The following is a 17,942-nucleotide window of genomic DNA, read 5'->3' as shown; positions in this document are numbered from 1 at the left end:
ATTTATAGATTGGTTATGGATTATTTTCGTCGACAAGTGGTACAATGAGGTGCCACCTCCAGTCTTATTCTTACACCCACCCCAACACATACACATCGCCCCCCCCCCACACTTACACAAATACACCCACTTTGGCTTTTCCTTCTGAATCACTTGTACCATAAAATGAGGGCTGTCAAGTTACTATGACAAATAGAAATGGCAAGCAATAGGATATATTGGAGTAAATGAGGAAGCTGTTTGGTGTAAACCTAATTCAGCCTGACCTTGTCTTTCCAAAAGGACCTGACCAAGGCCGTTGAGCACACATTGCATATCTGCTTTAGGCATTCCCTATGGCAAGAACAAAGGCAGTTGAGATAAAGGTGCAACTTCCCTCCCCCTCCCAATGTTGGCATTTCTTTAAGGATTAAGCATCTTTCCTTAGGCTAGGAACTGATTGCTGTGCTCACCTTCGACCGCCCAGCTGGAGACAATAGACTTGCCTCCTGCTACACCCTCTGAGATAGCAGACCCACTACCTGCTGTGTCCATCAAGCCCTGGGCCGACAGAGCAGTCTCGCGACTATTGTAAAAGGGACATTTCAATCATATGTAAAGCATCCTGTTTGGGGGTATATAACCACTCTGTATACCTCACTTCTTTGGCGCCATTTCTTCCTTTGGGAAGAGAGGCCCCGGGCCATGGCCCTCAGATTTTAGCTCAGAATAAACTCACCCAAATTTTCATTTATAGATTGGTTATGGATTATTTTCATCGACATTTATTACAGGGAATACATAAAGCCATTCCTACATTCCACACTTAGGACAGACATCACTAGGAAGTCAAATTACTACTTGTCAATGTACCTTCTGAGTAGACGTTAAGGTTGAAATAATTAATCAAACCAATAGTAACATATTACTGGTCTGCTTATTATTAATAAATGAAATAAAAGCTTTGACATATGTTCACTTTATATTTGTACGAAAACATGTGTGCTTACCTTTTTAAAAATACTTTCTTTTTCCAGTTTGAGAAATCGTCCACTGAGATGCCCCACGGAGTCACCTGACAGAGCCAGGTAAACTGTTTCCAGAAAAGAACATCTTAAGCCCAGCTGCATCTTTTCCTGACCTTCAGAGGGGAATTCCAAGCTGCAAAAGAATTTTGCTGAATCTTTATATGATTTTATTTTCCTGTCTTTGATTGTGTTTTGTTTGTTTTTAGTTCACTGACAGCTGGTCAACTTATTTCATGTTGGTGGTAATGATGATTGGGAATTTGTTCTGGCTGTTTGGTGATCTCTGTGAGAGGACTGACAGAGAATAGTGATAAATAAATGACAAGCAATAGGAAATATTGGAGTATATGAGGATGCTATTTGGCGTAAAACTAATTCAGCCTGACCATGTTTTTCCAAAAAGGCGTTAGGTGGCCTGTTGAGAATGCATTGTACATCTGCTTTAAACATTTACTATGGCCCAAAGACAAGAATGATGCCCTAAAAATAAGGATGTAGCCTCCCCAGCTATGGGCATTTCCTTTAGGATAAGCCTCTCTTCCTAAAAACTAAGGATTAATTACTGACCTGCTGTGCCCACTTTGTGACCACTGGCTTCATGACCACCCATCTGCTGACCACCGATCTGCTGTGTCAGCTAAGCATCTCGTGACTGCTGTAAAAGGGACATTCCTATCATATGTGATGTATGCTCTTTGTTCCAAGATGGTATATAACCACTCTGTACACCCCACTTCTTTGGTGCCCTTTCTTCCTTGGGGAAGGAAGGCCCTAGGCTAGTCCTCATATCTGGCTCATAATAAACTCACTTCAATCTTGATTCATAGATTGATTATGGGTTATTTGCCTTGACAATAGAGATCTATTCTCTGCTAGGTGAAAGATGGCAGAGTATCTGGTTTTTGGTCTTTTTGTTTGTGTGTGTGTCTATTTGTCTACTTGGGCTCAGATCAAACGAAGAATTTTGTGTCCATTGGGAAGAAGAACTGCTCTTGACATCTGCATCTGTGAGTTTGTGTTTCTGTGTCTCTTAGCCTATGGCTAAAACTGAAGCTCTCTGTGTCTACATTTCTGTAATTCAAAAAGGTCTTTAATTATCATTATGCAAGTGGGTGATAATTTCTGATGTCCAGATGGCATTAATAAACTAGATTATGAAGTCTGTTAAATTACAGATACTCTGTTGTGATTGATATATCAAGGTAAAAAAGTGCTCATATAAATGCAAATATTCATAAAATTCCCAGAAAATAAAAAAGTTGAACTTTTAATACTATAAGTGCCCTAGAATTAAAAAAAAACAATCTTACTGAAGCTAACTCAGAAATGTTTTAAGAGTGCAAGGAAAAGATAGTTTACTATGAACTGCAATCTACAGTATGGCTCAGTTTGAATCTCCACATATTTGTCCAGGCAAAGGTATCTCCTTATGATTTTGCCACAATCTAGAATTCATCAATTATCTGGAAGAATATCAACAGTTTCTTAAAGTAAATAAAAGGAAATTGATTGAAGCACCTACGGTATTTGCTGTTTCACTATTGTCCAATATATGAAGTTTCCACCTTCAAATCAAACTCAGATGAAAATGTCTCACCTTACAAATATTTGATCTGCAGATCCCAATAGTTAGCTAACAACTTTTTGATGAGAGGATCATTTAAATTTTAGCGAGAATTGATTGCTTCTTTTTTCTAAACTGTATCTTTTCTTTTATTTATCAGGTAGTATAGACAACACTGAGTATTTGAGACATTAATGTAAGATGTCACCTAGCATGAGAGCTGTGTAATTACTAATGGCAAAGCCCTGAACCCAACTGGCTTAGGCAAAGAGCAGCCTCTAATGTGCAAAGTAATGGGTAAGTCCAGGGGCAGATCCGGGTTCAGACATAGTGCGGGGGTTTGACCTGTGTCACCAAGTCTCTCTCTTCATTCCCTGGTGTGATTTCTCTGGGTGATTGTAGAATGCCCCAGGACCGTCAGGCTTGTGCGATTCTGTGGGTTTGAGATCTCAGAGAAGGGGGAAGAGCCTTTGCTGATTGCTCCTGCACTAGACCCCGTCCCTCGGAAGAAGACAAGCCCCAAGCAAACTTGAGGGACTGAATGGGATTATTAAGGATGGGGGAGGGGTGGCTTTCCACAGGAAAGAACTCTGGGCAAATTTAAATTTTAAAAACCCACATCTAGCATACGGAATTCCTTCTTCCCGATACAGCTGAACACCTTCTTTTAAGAACTTTCTCTTTCTTCTTGGCTCCTAAAACCTGTATCTTTGGCTTGCTACTTTGTGATTATGAGATTACGCGTCTTTCTCTATAAAAAGAAAAGGAGGATGGACTCAGAGAGGGGCAGCTAACTTTTGGTGAGTATTATTGATGAAGAAATTGAGGATCAATGAAAGATCAGACAACTTGCAAGTGGCAAAGCTAGCATTTGAAAGCCAGTACCCAAGGCTGCCTCTTGGGAGCCATAGCTCACTCATCTTTATAACTGCAGTTCACAGTTCCTGGCACAACCCCGGGAAGGCAATACATATTTATGGAACAGGAGGCAAGGAATAATACCAGAGATAAAAGGAAACTAATTGTCCCTTTCCAGAGTCTTGGTGTCCATGTCTTTCTCTGAATACAATTCAAGTGATTCCACGGTGTTCGTGTCCATTTCTTGAATCCCATCATTGTCCACGCCTGCCCCCTTAATGGTGCTCCTCCTGGGTCTGTGGCAGGCTCTCCGATTCTGGGACAAGACCTTATTGATTATTTGAACTGGCTGCAACACGCTCTGTGTTGGGGTCTGTGCAGCACCTCATGGCCCCCGATGCAGACAAAGGCAGCTGCATTTGATGTGGGCCATACTTACACAGCGCTCAGGGCTTGTTCTGTAGAGAATACCACGTGAAACTACCTGCTAAGGGGCCTCCTGCCTCCAGTGTCTATCGAGCTCCTTATGCCACAAAGACACAGCACATGTGAGCTCAGAGCATCTCATGCTCATTTCTGCTTGAACTCCCTCGGGGGCTCAGGGCTCCCTGCCCAAAAAGGCACACGTTGTCCAAGGCCCTTTACAATCCATTCCTGGTCCACCTTTCAGGCATAAACACATGTACTAACCAGCCCACCTCCACAACGCAAGGATCTTGCCTCATTTTCACCACCTCTGTGGGAAACACTCCCACTTCCTATCCTATTGCTGTCAGCTCAAACCCTGTCCCATCCTCCACAGTCCCTTTGGAATACCTCCTGATCCGGGAAGGCTTAATCAATGCCCTGTCACTCTGAGGTTGTTCCTACTCAGAACCTTGCAAGTGTTTCTTCTTGGTAATTTATGTGAGGGGGCATGATATAGAGCCATAGACGGACATGAATTTTGAGCTTCATCGTGGAGAGAATACCCCCTGAAGACTGCAAACTCTGCAACAATCTCTCCTTGCATACAGCAGGTGCTTATTAAGTAATGGAGGATGTGAATTTGATATTTCCTTATACCTTCAGCTGAATAGCTGGCCTCTTGTTTTCTAAAAGAAGCATTGGAACAATCAGTCACATGATTTCAAATCTGTTCCACACACTCCACAGGAGATGCAATGATGTGTCAATTAAATGGTTGATTCTGCAACGAATATATAATTTTCATATTCATAAAGTAATAATCTATTATTAAGATTTATTCTCCATTTAAATGAAAGGGATCCTTTATGTAGGAAGTTAGTAAATTACTTTTACATCAGAAGAAATGGTATGCATTTTCTTTTAGACATCAAAATCTTAATTGGAGCTTTTACAACTTCCAGAGATGCATTTATGTGAAAACTGTTGTTTGTGGGATGGTTTGGGTTTCTGCGAAATGAAGTGGACAAGCATGAAACCTGTTTGGATAATGAAAATCACAGGTCACACATACAGGGAGTGGAAGCTTTGAATGGGTTCCCACATCTGTAAGTCCTTTTGCTGCTTAAAAGAATCTTGAAAAGCAGGCAATGCTGATGTCATTGTCACCATCAACAGATACTGTAACTGAGGACAGGGGTTGAGCAATTCCCTGGAGGTTGCCAAGCCAGTGAGTGGCATGTCAGTGTCAGTGGGGTTCTGGGGAGAGAGGTAGGGATGGGGGTCCCTGTCAGGGATCAGCCTCCCAGTGTCTTGGGGTGCATGGTCTCCCTGAGCTTCATTTTTCTCCTCAGTATAGATGACAGGGTCGCACAGTGAAACGTGGGGTCTGAGACTTGTAAATGGCTTGACACATGTTAATTATCACTATTGACAACAACTCCTACTCTGAGACCCTCATCTAGGAAACTTTCCAATGACATCCACTGTTTTCTGAATCTCAGCACAGAGTCTGACTCAGAAGTCATCTGGGTCCTTGTCCAGCGTGCCTCTGATCCATTGATTCCACATCCCACCTCTCCTGGTCTATTCTTGGCTGCTACTGCCTAACCTGATGAGATGGAAGAGACGCTCCTGGTTTATTTTGTGACCTGCACTCAGATCTCATTGTAAAGCAGAGCAAGCTGTGAGGGAGGGGCCACTCCACAGTCCCAGTACCCGCTTCTGTTACATCAGCAGATTCCAACCCTCCCTCTGACTTCCGTTATACCCTGAGGGCCTCAGGGAATGAGGTCAAAGTAGTGAGATAAATTATTTTTCCTAGGATGGATGGATGGATGGAATCATGGAAGGATGGAAGGACAAATGGAAGAGTGGATGGGAGGGTGGATGAATGGATGGATGGATGGGAGAATGGATGGATGGATGGATGGATGGATGGATGGATGGATGGACAGCTAAAAGGATGGATGGATGGATGGAAGAATGGATGGATGGATGGATGGGAGGAAGGGAAGATGGATAGATGGTTGACTATTAAATTACACAAAAGTCTAGAGTTCAAAAATTTGAGTCTTTTGAATCAAGGTGATTTATTATTTTGTGAGGAAGATTGTCCCTGAGTCAACATCTGTGCCAATCTTCCTCTGTTTTCTATGTGGAATGCTGCCACAGCATGACTTGATGAGCCATGTGTAGGTCCGTGCCTGGGATCCAAACCTGTGAACCCCAGGACGCCAAAGTGGGGTACACAAACTTAGCCATCATGCCACCAGGCTAGCCCCTGAATCAAGGTGATTTTTTTAAAAAAAATTAAACCACATTTATTTTTGCCTGATGACATAAAGGATGATTTATTATGTGAAATTTAGAATATGTAGCAAAATGTAGTGGAGAGAATTAAAATTACCTATACCCCTGACTCCTAGATCCTACTTTGGTTTTGCATATTTTCAGGGTGTTATTATTTTTTTCTATTAGTTTTGTACAAAAGTGATCACATCATAAAACTCTTACAAAATCTATTTTTCCATTTAATAGAATATCTCCCTTTATTCTTAAGTACATTTAAAGCGTGACTTTAATAGTTGATTAATAGGTTGTCATCTTGCATTTTATTCAACCAGTCCCCTCTATTGTTGTACATTAAAATATGTTCCCCCAGTTGGTGTTACTGTAAACAATGCAGGGTTGAACATGCTTGCATTGCAGGAAAAAGGTTATTGATGAGCTCGCTGCACTGGGCTGCACTCTGATTGAGAATTTCCAGGTTGGATCAGGAAAAGAACTTAGTCAAGGCTCTTTCGCACTCGCTGGGTTATCAGAATGAGGGGACATCTTGAGAAGGTGACTGAGGGCTGTTTAATGAATTTAGTCTTTCCTGATTTATCTTGAAATTAAACAATTTACCCAAGAAAGGATATCTAATGGTGACTTGTTTGTGTCCATGTGCACATGTGCATGTGTGTGTGTGCATGTGGGGTGGGTGTGATATGAAATTTTAGTTCTGATGAGTAAGCAGTGATCTGTCAAAAAGCAAGCAGAAAGGGAGAAAAGGCATGGAAGCATGACAAGATATAGACAGTTTGAGAAATGGCAAGTTGCCCTGTGTGTCTGCAGCACAGACTGCATTGCAGAGGTGGCATAACCTGAGTCAGAGTTTTAGCTGCTGTGGCTGTCATGCTAAGCTAACATGAACTTTATCATGTCTCAGAGCAATCACCTTCCTAATAATAATTAGCATTTTTAATACATTTCACAGTTCATAGAGTGCTTCCTTAACTCTCAAGATTCTCCCAGCCATGCTGTGTGAAGGACTTCTCAAAAGTTACAGAGCCAATGAATGACCAAAGTCCCCTCTTCTGAAACCTCTTGGGTTGTCCCCAGGCCAAGTGAACTGCCCTCTGGTGGGCTTCCTGTAGTCTTTGATGATCAGCTCACTGGTAGTTGGCCCCTCCAAGACTCCAAGCTCTCCTGTGTTCTTGGAGCCTACCACAATGCAGGGACCATAGTACACCCTCTGTCTGAAAGAAGAGTAAACAAATGCATGGACATGGTGCTTCCTCCTGCATTCCTTAGGCTGAAACACACACCCACACTCACAGTCACTGAAATCAACCTGTCAAATTCCTCTCCATCCATCATTCCCAACCTCTCTCCCTGCAGTGTAGAGACGTGAGTTGCCTTCTGGTTTTGGCTGTGCTGTAGCGTGAAGGCAAAAGGGATGGCCAGCAGTGCATGCACCCCAGCTGTAGGGACCATATATTGCATCACAGATTGCCAGAGCTGGGAAGGACCTTAATGCATATTTTATGCCATCCTCTTGTTTACAGTTGTGCCTAGTGTTACAAAGTCTCAGGTCCTCGAAGGGACTACAGATGCTTCTGATATTGAACAGGTACAGCTATGCTGTGGAGGCATACCATATACAAAGTAGAGCAAGATTGACAAAGATGTTAGCTCAGGGCTAATCTTCCTTACAAAAAATATTAAAAAAAAAAAAAAAAGACGTGTATCAGAGGTTTTTTTTCTTTTACAGGAAGGGGATATGGATGAGATCAAATTCAAGTCTGGTTTGTTTGCCCCCAAATAAAAGGTTCCTAGCCACAACCTATAATGTTTACCGTTGACTGGAGCACGACCTCTTATCACAGAGGGGGTTGGCCCATATGCCCATCCTTGATTGCATTTGAACCTACAGTGATGTCCTACCATAGTCCTGTGGGCAGGGCAGTAGAGCTTAATTCATTCACTAGGAGCCAAAGCAACTCTATGCAGAGAAAGTCGCATGGGTTCTTTCTCCTTAGGAGGGTCCTGTGGACACAGTCTGCTCCTAGAACTGTGTGACTTTCTCTCTGGGTCACACGCAAAGGGCCAAGATTGAGGGACTTCTGCTGTGGACATTACACATTTTTGATATGGGAATTTCATCAACTCTAAAGATAAGGCACAGTAGTAACCACACTGTGACAATAACAGTTAATATTTTCTGAGCATCTTCCATGTGTCAGGATCTATAGTAGGTATATATTATGGGTTGAATTGTGTCCCTTCCTAAGTCCATATGTTGAAGTCCTAACCCCTAGTGCTTTGGAAAGTAAGCGTATTTGGAGATAAGGTCTTTAAAGAGGTAATTAGGTTAAAATGAAGTCACTAGGCTGGGCCCTAACCAATGTGACTGGTTTTCTTATAAGAAGAGCAGATTAGGACACAGATGCATAAAGAAGCAAGACCATATAAAGACATAGGGAGAATACAACCATCTACAAGCCAAGGAGCGAGGCTTTTTAAAAAGTCAACCCTGCCAACACCTTGATGTAGGACTTCTTGCCTCCAGAACTGAGAGAAAAGAAATTTATGTTGTTTAAGCCACCAAGCCTGTGGTGATTTGTTATGGCAGCTCCAGCAGACTAATAACAGTACTTAACCCATAATACCCCAATTCATCTCCACAAGGGAAGAAGGATGCCAAGGCGAAACAAACAACAACATAGAATTGTGGCTTCTGGCTCAGTGTGGGAACTCAGAAAGTCTCTTAGCTTCTCTGGGCCTCAGTTTTCATATTTGTTTAAATAACAAGAATAATCTTTGTTATAAGTATCAATTGTAGAAAGATTATGTATGAGGACATTTGTCACAGCAACCCTGTACAATAAGAATATTGCTGTGAGTATTGAAAAATACTGTGCTGAGGTACAGAGAGGTTCAGATCCTACTCAAGAGCATGTGGCTAGTAAGTGGCTAAACTAGAATTTAACCCAGGAAGTCCAATACCGGGGCTGGGCCAGCTGATCAGCCTGTAGGATGAGGGGTCTTGATGCTCCCTTCCCTGACCTGTGCCCAACTTCTGCAGGACCCTTTGCTGGCCCCTCAATTGTTCCTTAAAGACAAGGTGGTTCAGGACACAGGGAGTCCTAGTAAATGTCAGGCTCAGCAAGATCTTCAGGGAGGCCTCAGCCAAAAGGATGAAACTCACCAGGTTTAGCCTGATATTCAAGCCCGGACATTGGCCCTTTGTCTGTAGTTCTGGAAGAAGTACCATAATCCTCATGCAAACATCACAAAAGAGAAAGACAAAAGAGTCAGGGCTTAGTCTCAGCTCCAGCATTTACTGGTTTGGAGGCTTGAATCAAGAAGCACCACTCTGCCAGTGGGATATCAGGACTTGTAGCTTCCCTTTTTGCAAGAGATCATGGATACAAAATCATGAGGTAAAAGATTTCTTTTTTCAGAAAGCTCTACAATTGAAAGGGATGTTTGTTTCTAGCAAATCTCTTAATCTCTGTGCTTAAGTTTTATTGTGTGTAAAATGGGGATGATAATATCTAACTCTCAGGGTGGCAATGGGGATCAAGAAAGTTGCTAAATGTGAAATGCCTCACTCCATTCTCTCATCAATATTGGAACTAGATGGCAGTAAGAATCAAGAGCAAGAAGCTTGCCTTTTAGAAGGAGGGAGAACAGAGAAGAGGAAGGGAGACTCCCACATTGTGTACGTGCCAGTGTGCAAGACAAGAGTGCCTTAGTAGACTGCAAATGCCTCTGTGCCTTGCACAGTGTCCATAAATACTGGAAACGCTCAGGAACACCTAGTTTCCAAGAATCCACCTTAATCTGACCTGTGAGAAGGCACAGGACCTGGGTTTTGAAATCTGCAGCAATGGTTTTTCCCACCCTCCTTCTCTTCTCCGTGGTATTAGCTGGCTCAGGGGCTCTCTCCCCACCTAAAGTCCTGCTACTATTCTGGCAGATTCCAATGTCCCAGGAATGACTCATCCAACTTCTTGGCCTCTCTACCAGAGTGGGAAAGCAGTTAAATGCAAATACTTTGGGAGCAGAAAGACCTGGATTCAAACCCCATCCCAGAAATGTCCTGGCTGAGCACGGCATTCCACCTTTCCAAGCATCTGTACGTTGGAGATGATATGAGGACCCACTTCATTACCCCTTGGTGAGGATTAAATTTCATAATGTATGTAAACTCCTTAACACTCTGTTTCAGCTTCCTTCCACCTTTAAATATAACCCTTCTTTTTTTTTTTCCATCTAAAAGACTCCACTGGTGTGTCTAATCCCCCACCTGGCATTGGAATTGCCCCATCTTGCCCCTCAGGGACCTTCCTTTACTTCCTTCCCTTTCTTTCTTTTATCTGCCATCTTACCCTTTGTGGTTCTTTCCTCTCAGTCTATAAACATGCTCAGCCCTGAAAAAAACATCCCTAGGGCTTCCCTTAGTAACTCAACTCTTCCATTTAACAACTGAATCAATAATTAAAACTCTTCCCTCAAAGAAAACATGAGACCCTCAATGATTTTACAGTTGAGTTAAATATTCAAAAAACAGATACTGTCAATATTATACAAAATATTTCAAAGAAGTGAAAAACAAGGGAGACTGTGCAAGTTATTTTAAGAGGGTGGTATAATCTTGATTCTACAGTCAAACAAAGTGGGTAGAGTAAAGGAAAATTATCCTCAAATCTCATTAATGAATATAATGAAACAATTGTAAATAAAACATTAGCAATCTGAAGAGGACAGAATATACAAAAAGATGGTACATGATAGCCAATTGAGGTTTATTCCAGGAATGCAAATTTTCATCAACATTATGGAACACATTAATGTAACCTACTCTACTAACAAAAGTGAAGGGAAAAATCACTTCTTCCTCTTAATAGTCATAGAGAAGAATATTTGATAAACTTTTAATAACCACTTATTATTTAAAAAGTTTAATATTATAAGAATAAAAGAAAACCTCCTTAAGCTAGCAATAAATGAGTATCTACAGATTACATAAAGGAATGATGTGCACAATATTGAATTGTGAAAAAGCACTCTCTTTAAAATAAAGATCAAGACAAGATTGCTCACTATCGTCTCCTCTATTCTGCGTCCTGCAGGAGAGCTCAGCTAGGGAACTATGACATGAAAGAGAAATAATTTGTATAAGATATTAAAAGGAAGAATTACAGCTATCATTATTCACAGATACAACTTTTTACATAAGAAAGTAAAAGAATCTATAGACAAATTATCAGAATTAGTAAGAGATTATAGAAAACTGGCCAAGAAATAATGCTATAGTCAATTTCATTTCTATCTACCAAAGACTAGAAAAAGTGATTTTCAAAGGGATACATTTAAACCAGTAATAAATATTTAAATGGTACCTAGGTCTAAATCTAACAAAATATTTGCAAGTGGTATAAGCAGAAAATCATAAAATTTTATTTCATTAGAAGACTGAAAGAAATCTACGTTCATAAATATGTCAGTAACTCCCAAATTGCTCTAGGAAGTTAGTGCAATTCCGATAAAAAACTTGAATAGTGTTGTCATGAAACTTAGCAAAGCCTACTCTAAAATGTGAATGAAGAAAGACACTTTAGTTCCATTCCTTCCAGACTCCTACAGTCTAGCGTTGAGAAGAACAGCTGATGCACTCCTGAAGAAGAACCGTGTGTGTGGCATTATCCTACCAGACAGAGAAGTTTGGTGTAAAACTACAATATCATAAACAGCGGCGTATTGTTGATAAGAGGGGGAAATACCCTATAAAAGTGGAGCAAAATAGACAGCCCAGAGCTAGCCCCCTCCATGCATGCCAACCTCGTCTACAACAGACTTGGTGTTGCAGTTACTTGCAGGACAATGACCAGTGCTAGGGAATTAGACGGAAGGCTTAAGGTAAAAAGCAAAGACTCACAATTTAAGAAATAATATTATAAGGGAGGATCTTAATGGCCTCAAGATAAAGAAGTGTTCCTAAAGAGCATCAAAAAAAAAGAGCACAGATAAGAAAAAAAGAATAAACTTGGCATTTACACAAAGAAGTTCTATTCACCAAAAGATACCATGGAGATGTCGATAAAGCCACAAATTGTGAGGAGCTATCTGAACACATAAAACCTAAAAAGACTATAAATATATGAAGAATTTGTACAAACCCATAAGAAAATGATAAATGATCCAACAATAAAAATCAGCAAAATAAACATTTCAGAGAATAGGAAACATGAATGGCCAGTGAGCATATATAGAGATCTGAACATTATTAGCAATCAGAAAAATGCAAATTAAAACTAGTTCTCAATGAGATGCCATTTCCATTTCATCAGATTGGCAAAAATAAAGTCTGACCTTACCAGGTGTTGGAAAGATATTCAGCCACGGGACTCATGTCCTCTGATGATACGAGCGTAAAATGATTCACTTATTTTTGGAAAATAAAGTGGTACTATCCAGTAAATTAGTACATGTGTGTACTCTATAACTCAGCAATTGTCCTCCTAAATATAGCGAAAAACTGGCACAGGTGTACCAGGAGATTCATGCATGAATATTCATCAACACATGAATATTCATAACATCCCTATTGGAAATAGTGCTCGAGTGCATCCACACAGAAGAACTGATCCAAATATCCCTCAATAGTAGAATCTCTTAAATGAGTTCCTGTTTATTCTTAAATGGAATATTATGCAGCAATGGAAATGAATAAATTTACAGCTACCTGTGTCAACATGACTAACTCTCAAAAACGTGAGGCAACATTGAGGAGAAAAATAGGTCTCGGAAGAATATATATAGTTGAATTATTTTTAATAAAATAACTAACAATACATTTTAAGAGATACACATTTGTGGTAAAATATAAAGAAAGCATGGAACTTAACAGCAGAATTCAGAGTAACGTCACCTGATGGGAGAAAGTAAAGGGATGGGTATCAGGAAGGACACACACAGCGCCTCAGACGTATGGGTAGTGTTCCTCTCCTTACAGTGGATGACCAGGGTGTACTCAGTTTTATTTTACTGTTATTTTTTTTCATAGACATGTATGCTTACACACTCTCTCTCTCTCTATATATGCATGTGTGTGTAATATAAATGCATATATATCATTTGGTCTGTTTGACCTATTTCATAATGGAAAAAAAAATCTGTTAAAACAATAGAAAATACATTAAATTAAGGGAGATAGCATTGACACCAAATAAGAGTATATATTTGAGCTGAGTTTCATGTTGAAATTGCACTGTTTCATAGGAGATAACAAAAGCATGGAGGGAATGGAGTAGACGTCTGGTGACCCAAGAAATGTCAAAATTAGAACAGACTCTAGTACTCTTCTTGTAAATCCTGTCCATTATAGAGACGGGAAAACTGAAGCTCAAAAGGTCAAACTGATTTTCCCAAGGTCACTGAGCTCATTACTAGCAGACACAATGCTAGAAGCAAAGCTCCCTGACTATTTTACTCTCAGGAGGTTATCATCTGGTCCCTGAGTCTTTTACATCCTCCTAAAGGGAATCTGAGATGGTGAGCCACAAGGTACCCATAGCTGAGGAATGAGTCCAAGATGTACTGGGCGTCCATTAGGTGCCAGGACTATGCTGGGAACCTGCACTCTCTGGGGTCATTTAATGCCTTGAACCACTCCACAAGGGGCAGCGTTCATAGCCTATCACACAGAGGAGGAAACGAGTCTCAGAGAAAAGGGGGGTGGAATATGCCCAAGATAAATTCTTCTCCTTTATAATTCACCAAGGACAGGCCTTGGAACAGGGCCTGGAGTTTCTGCAGACAGAAATAATACTGAAGTCCCAACACTTCGATTAAGAGAAGTGAGAGTGGCCTGGCCAACTCCCTAGGCTGTGTCCTTTATAAAAGGAAGAATTTGTCCCCAAAGTACTCCTGTAGTCATTTAATTTAACAATTCGCCAACTTAAAATGATGGAGATAAATTGTGTGTGTGTATATATATATATATATACACACACACACATATGTATATATGTGCATCTCCTTTATTGAGTTGAAAAATGGTATCATTAGTTTACAACTTAAGGCATTTATTTTTTACTGTCATCATACTCACTATCAACTCAAGTCTCTCCCTTTTTTTTCAAAGGTGCTGACATTCTAAAAGACAAAAATGATTTATTTGTTACCAACAAACTTCTTTTTTTGGTAGTGATTGTAGCTTTTCTCAGCAGTAAAGTAATGAGCATTGTTAAGTGTGAGAAGTAAACATAAATCTTGCACCCAGAATTCCATCAGTCATTCATTACGCAAACCTTTCTTGAGACTTCTCAGAATATGTTGGGGGAGGTCATTGAGAGCATGTGACCACCTGTTGACCTGGGAACTAGACTGGGGCAATGTGGGGCCTCCTCCCCACATCCCTGTCCTTGGAATGTGCGTTCCTCCCATCCTTCCCACAGTGGGAGCCATTTTTAAGGATGCGTCCTGGAAAGACTAATGTGTTGTTGAGACCATCTGGACAGGGTACATGATTGGACCCCACTCCCTGCCCCTCTGGGGATGTGGCTGGTTTCAGATTTCACCTAGGAAACTCTTGAGGTTTCCAACCAACAGAGCAGAAACCACATGTGCAGATCCTGGGGCCAGTTGCTTAGGGTCGAATCCTAGCTCTACCAGTTTCTAGGTTGGAGAAGTTCTGTTTGTTAGCTGTGCCTCAGTTTCCTCATCTGGGGAAAAACTCAGATAATAATAGCACCTATTTCCCAGCATGAATGGTTGGTGTGGTTTTTTAGGTGATTATCTAGTTGTTTGGAAATCTGCGTCTCTCTATTTATGTTAGTCAGAATTGGCTACTCAATGCTATGTAAAAAGATTAACTCTGAAATCTCAGTGACGTAAATAAGAGTTGATTTTTTTGCCCCATCACAGTCTGATGCGGGTCAGGCCGTTACCATTAGGAGCTTCGGAGGAAATTTCACAGTTCTGATCTACCTCCATACTGAAATTGGCCATTTGACTATTCTTTTTGGGGAGGGGTTATTTATTTTTGTTTTAAGTTGCACAGATAGAAGTATTTGCATGTGCACTTGTGTGTGTGTGTGTGTGTGCGCCTATGTGTAACTCATGCCTACTCTTTATTTCCTCACACAGCAAGTGACACATCACTTCTGCTCACTTCACTCTTGGTGAGGACTCAGCCACTAGGTCCCCATCAGCTACAAGGAGGGCTGACAAACGCAGTTTGTTGGCTACAAAGAATTAGAATGAATTAGAATGGCTACCATTATTGAGAACAGGCGGGAGGTTAGAGTGTTTTTCTATATGTATTGAATTCTCATGTAAACCTGCCATTGAGGAGACAGATGTTCAGGCAGATAGGTACCATATACCAAGTCACACGGGTGGTAAATGGCTGAAGGTGGGGTCCGATGGGGTTCCTTTGGTTCTAATGCTTGTATGCTTTTCAGAACACTGCAGATCTCCAGGTTGGGAGGAGGCAGGTTCAATATTACTTGTATTTTAGAATGTACAGTCAGAATATATTAAAGCGTCCATTTGCACTGAATTCTGTCTTCAAAAAAGGATTAAAGGGCCGGTCGTTGGTGCAGCGGTTAAGTGCGCATGTTCCGCTTCGGTTGCCAGGGGTTCACCAGTTCGATCCCAGGCATGGACATGGCACCGCTTGACAAGCTATGCTGTGGTAGGCATCCACATATAAAGTAGAGGAAGATGGGCATGGATGTCAGCTCAGGGCCAGTCTTCCTCAGAAAAAAAGAGGAGAATTGGCAGCAGTTAGCTCAAGGCTAATCTTCCTCAAAAAAAAAAAAAAAAAGGATTAAGCTTCACTGATGATTAATATGACAATGGCACCCTAGCTAAGTCACGTTTCAGTGGTCACCTGCTTTGCTTGATCCTGAAGGATGGTTTCAAGGACCACCTGGTGAGCAGAACTTGACAGTGGTTCCCTCCATTCAGTGTAATGGGAAACAGCACAATCTATTGTGCTTAGTTAATTGAATTATTATTATATAAGTGTTTTAACTAAACTGATCCTCAAAAATTGATCAGATGGCTTAAAAAGACCTCTGTGAAACATATGCACATGTGCACACACATGGGCTAAAGATAAATGTACATACAATAGAAACACGAGAGAACCAGAAGAAAAGGTCAATCAAGCACCTTTGCCAGAAGAAAGCCTTTGCCAGCCCAATCTTTAAGTAAAATCAAAATTGACCTGATCATATCTAACAAGTACTGGCTTACTAAAAACATCAATAATTATATTTGAAATTGGATTTAATTCATTACCATTCACTATAAAAATTGCCCTAAATCTATTTTCAGGTCAGTAGGTCTCAATACAGGCAAATTTGTGCCCACCCACCCCCAAAACCACAGGGACACTTGTCAATGTCTGGAGATCCATTTGGTTGTCACAATTGAGGGTGGGGGTGGTGCGACTGGCATCTCATGGGTATGGGTCAGGGATGCTGATGACACTCTACAAGGCACATGGCAGCCCTCAGGATAAAGAATGGTCTGGCCCCAAATGTCGATAATGCTGAGGCTGAGAAACCCTATGTTAGATAATGATAGTAAGATCCCCATATAATTTACAAGCATCAGCCACACAGATAATGGAAGCATGCTCATCACAGAGCACACAGGCAGTACTGCATGGTGGTAAAGAGCGGGGACTGACTGTTCAAATCCAGGCTTAATCACCTGTAGTTGTGCGATTTTCGTCAAGGTCTGTAACTGTGCCTCCGTTTCCTCAGAAGAGGGACGTCACGGGGTTGTTGTGAAAATGACACGAGTTGCTACATAAACTGTCGAGAAGAGCGCCTGGTGCTAGCAATAGCCCTAGTGCCTAAGTGTTTGCTGCCATCACTGTCACCTGTGCTTCTCATCAAGCAACGAGAGGAGAATGTGGTAGAGTAAACATGTGGAGACCTTGGGGCTGACCTGCGGCACTGCTGAGAAGTATTTCCCTTGAAGACCCATCCCAAGGCATAACCAAGTCGGCCTCTCCCAACGCCCCTCCCCACTGAGTGCTAATCAGACTGGCTCCGAGGTGAACATCACTTCCTCAGTGTAACTGAGAACAGTAGCCGAGCGTCTGTCATGAGTGCAAAGATGTTTAAAACAAGCTTTTGAGTTTTAGTTGGCAGGACAAGGCAAGGAAAATACATGAGAGGAAAATCAGCCCAAAACCTATTCAAATAAAGTTTAAAAATGTATTGAACATCATCTATATGTTCTAGAAACTGTGCTATGGGTTGGGTAAAGAAAGGTAAAAAGACACAGGCTATTCTTTAAGAACTTCCTTCAAAGACTTCTCAGTCTAGAGTGGGAAATACATTTTTACACCAGTAATTATACTGCAAAACTCTGAGATCTTACCCGAGGGTGCGTGAGGTTCAGAGGCAGCTCGGTGCAGAAGGCGGTTGACTGTAAGGTAGATCTGAGGAGCCTTCATGAACGGAGCCATATGGAGACAAAGGTTTGAAGGACAAGCAAGAATTCGTGGATGTGCTCAACAGCCTGAGGCTTTCTGAGAGCTATAATCGTTTAGTATTGCTGGACCAAATGGGGCAGGGGTGTGTGGGGGATCTTAGCTGGCTCTGAACTCCAGGCCATGGAGCTTGGAGCTCATTCTGAAAGTCTAGAATCACTCCTGAAGGATCTTAAGAGGCGGAGTGATAAGATCAGAGTTACATTTTTAAAAGACCAATATGGCTTGTACAGCAGATGGGTTAAGGGTGACGGAACTGAAATTAGGGAGATTAGTTAAGATATTACTCTTGTATTTTTGATAAGATACAGGATGG

The sequence above is a fragment of the Equus caballus genome, chromosome 9, assembly GCF_041296265.1.
Source record: "Equus caballus isolate H_3958 breed thoroughbred chromosome 9, TB-T2T, whole genome shotgun sequence".
Taxonomy (NCBI): Eukaryota; Metazoa; Chordata; class Mammalia; order Perissodactyla; family Equidae; genus Equus; species Equus caballus.
Note: the sequence above shows the minus strand (reverse complement) of the source record.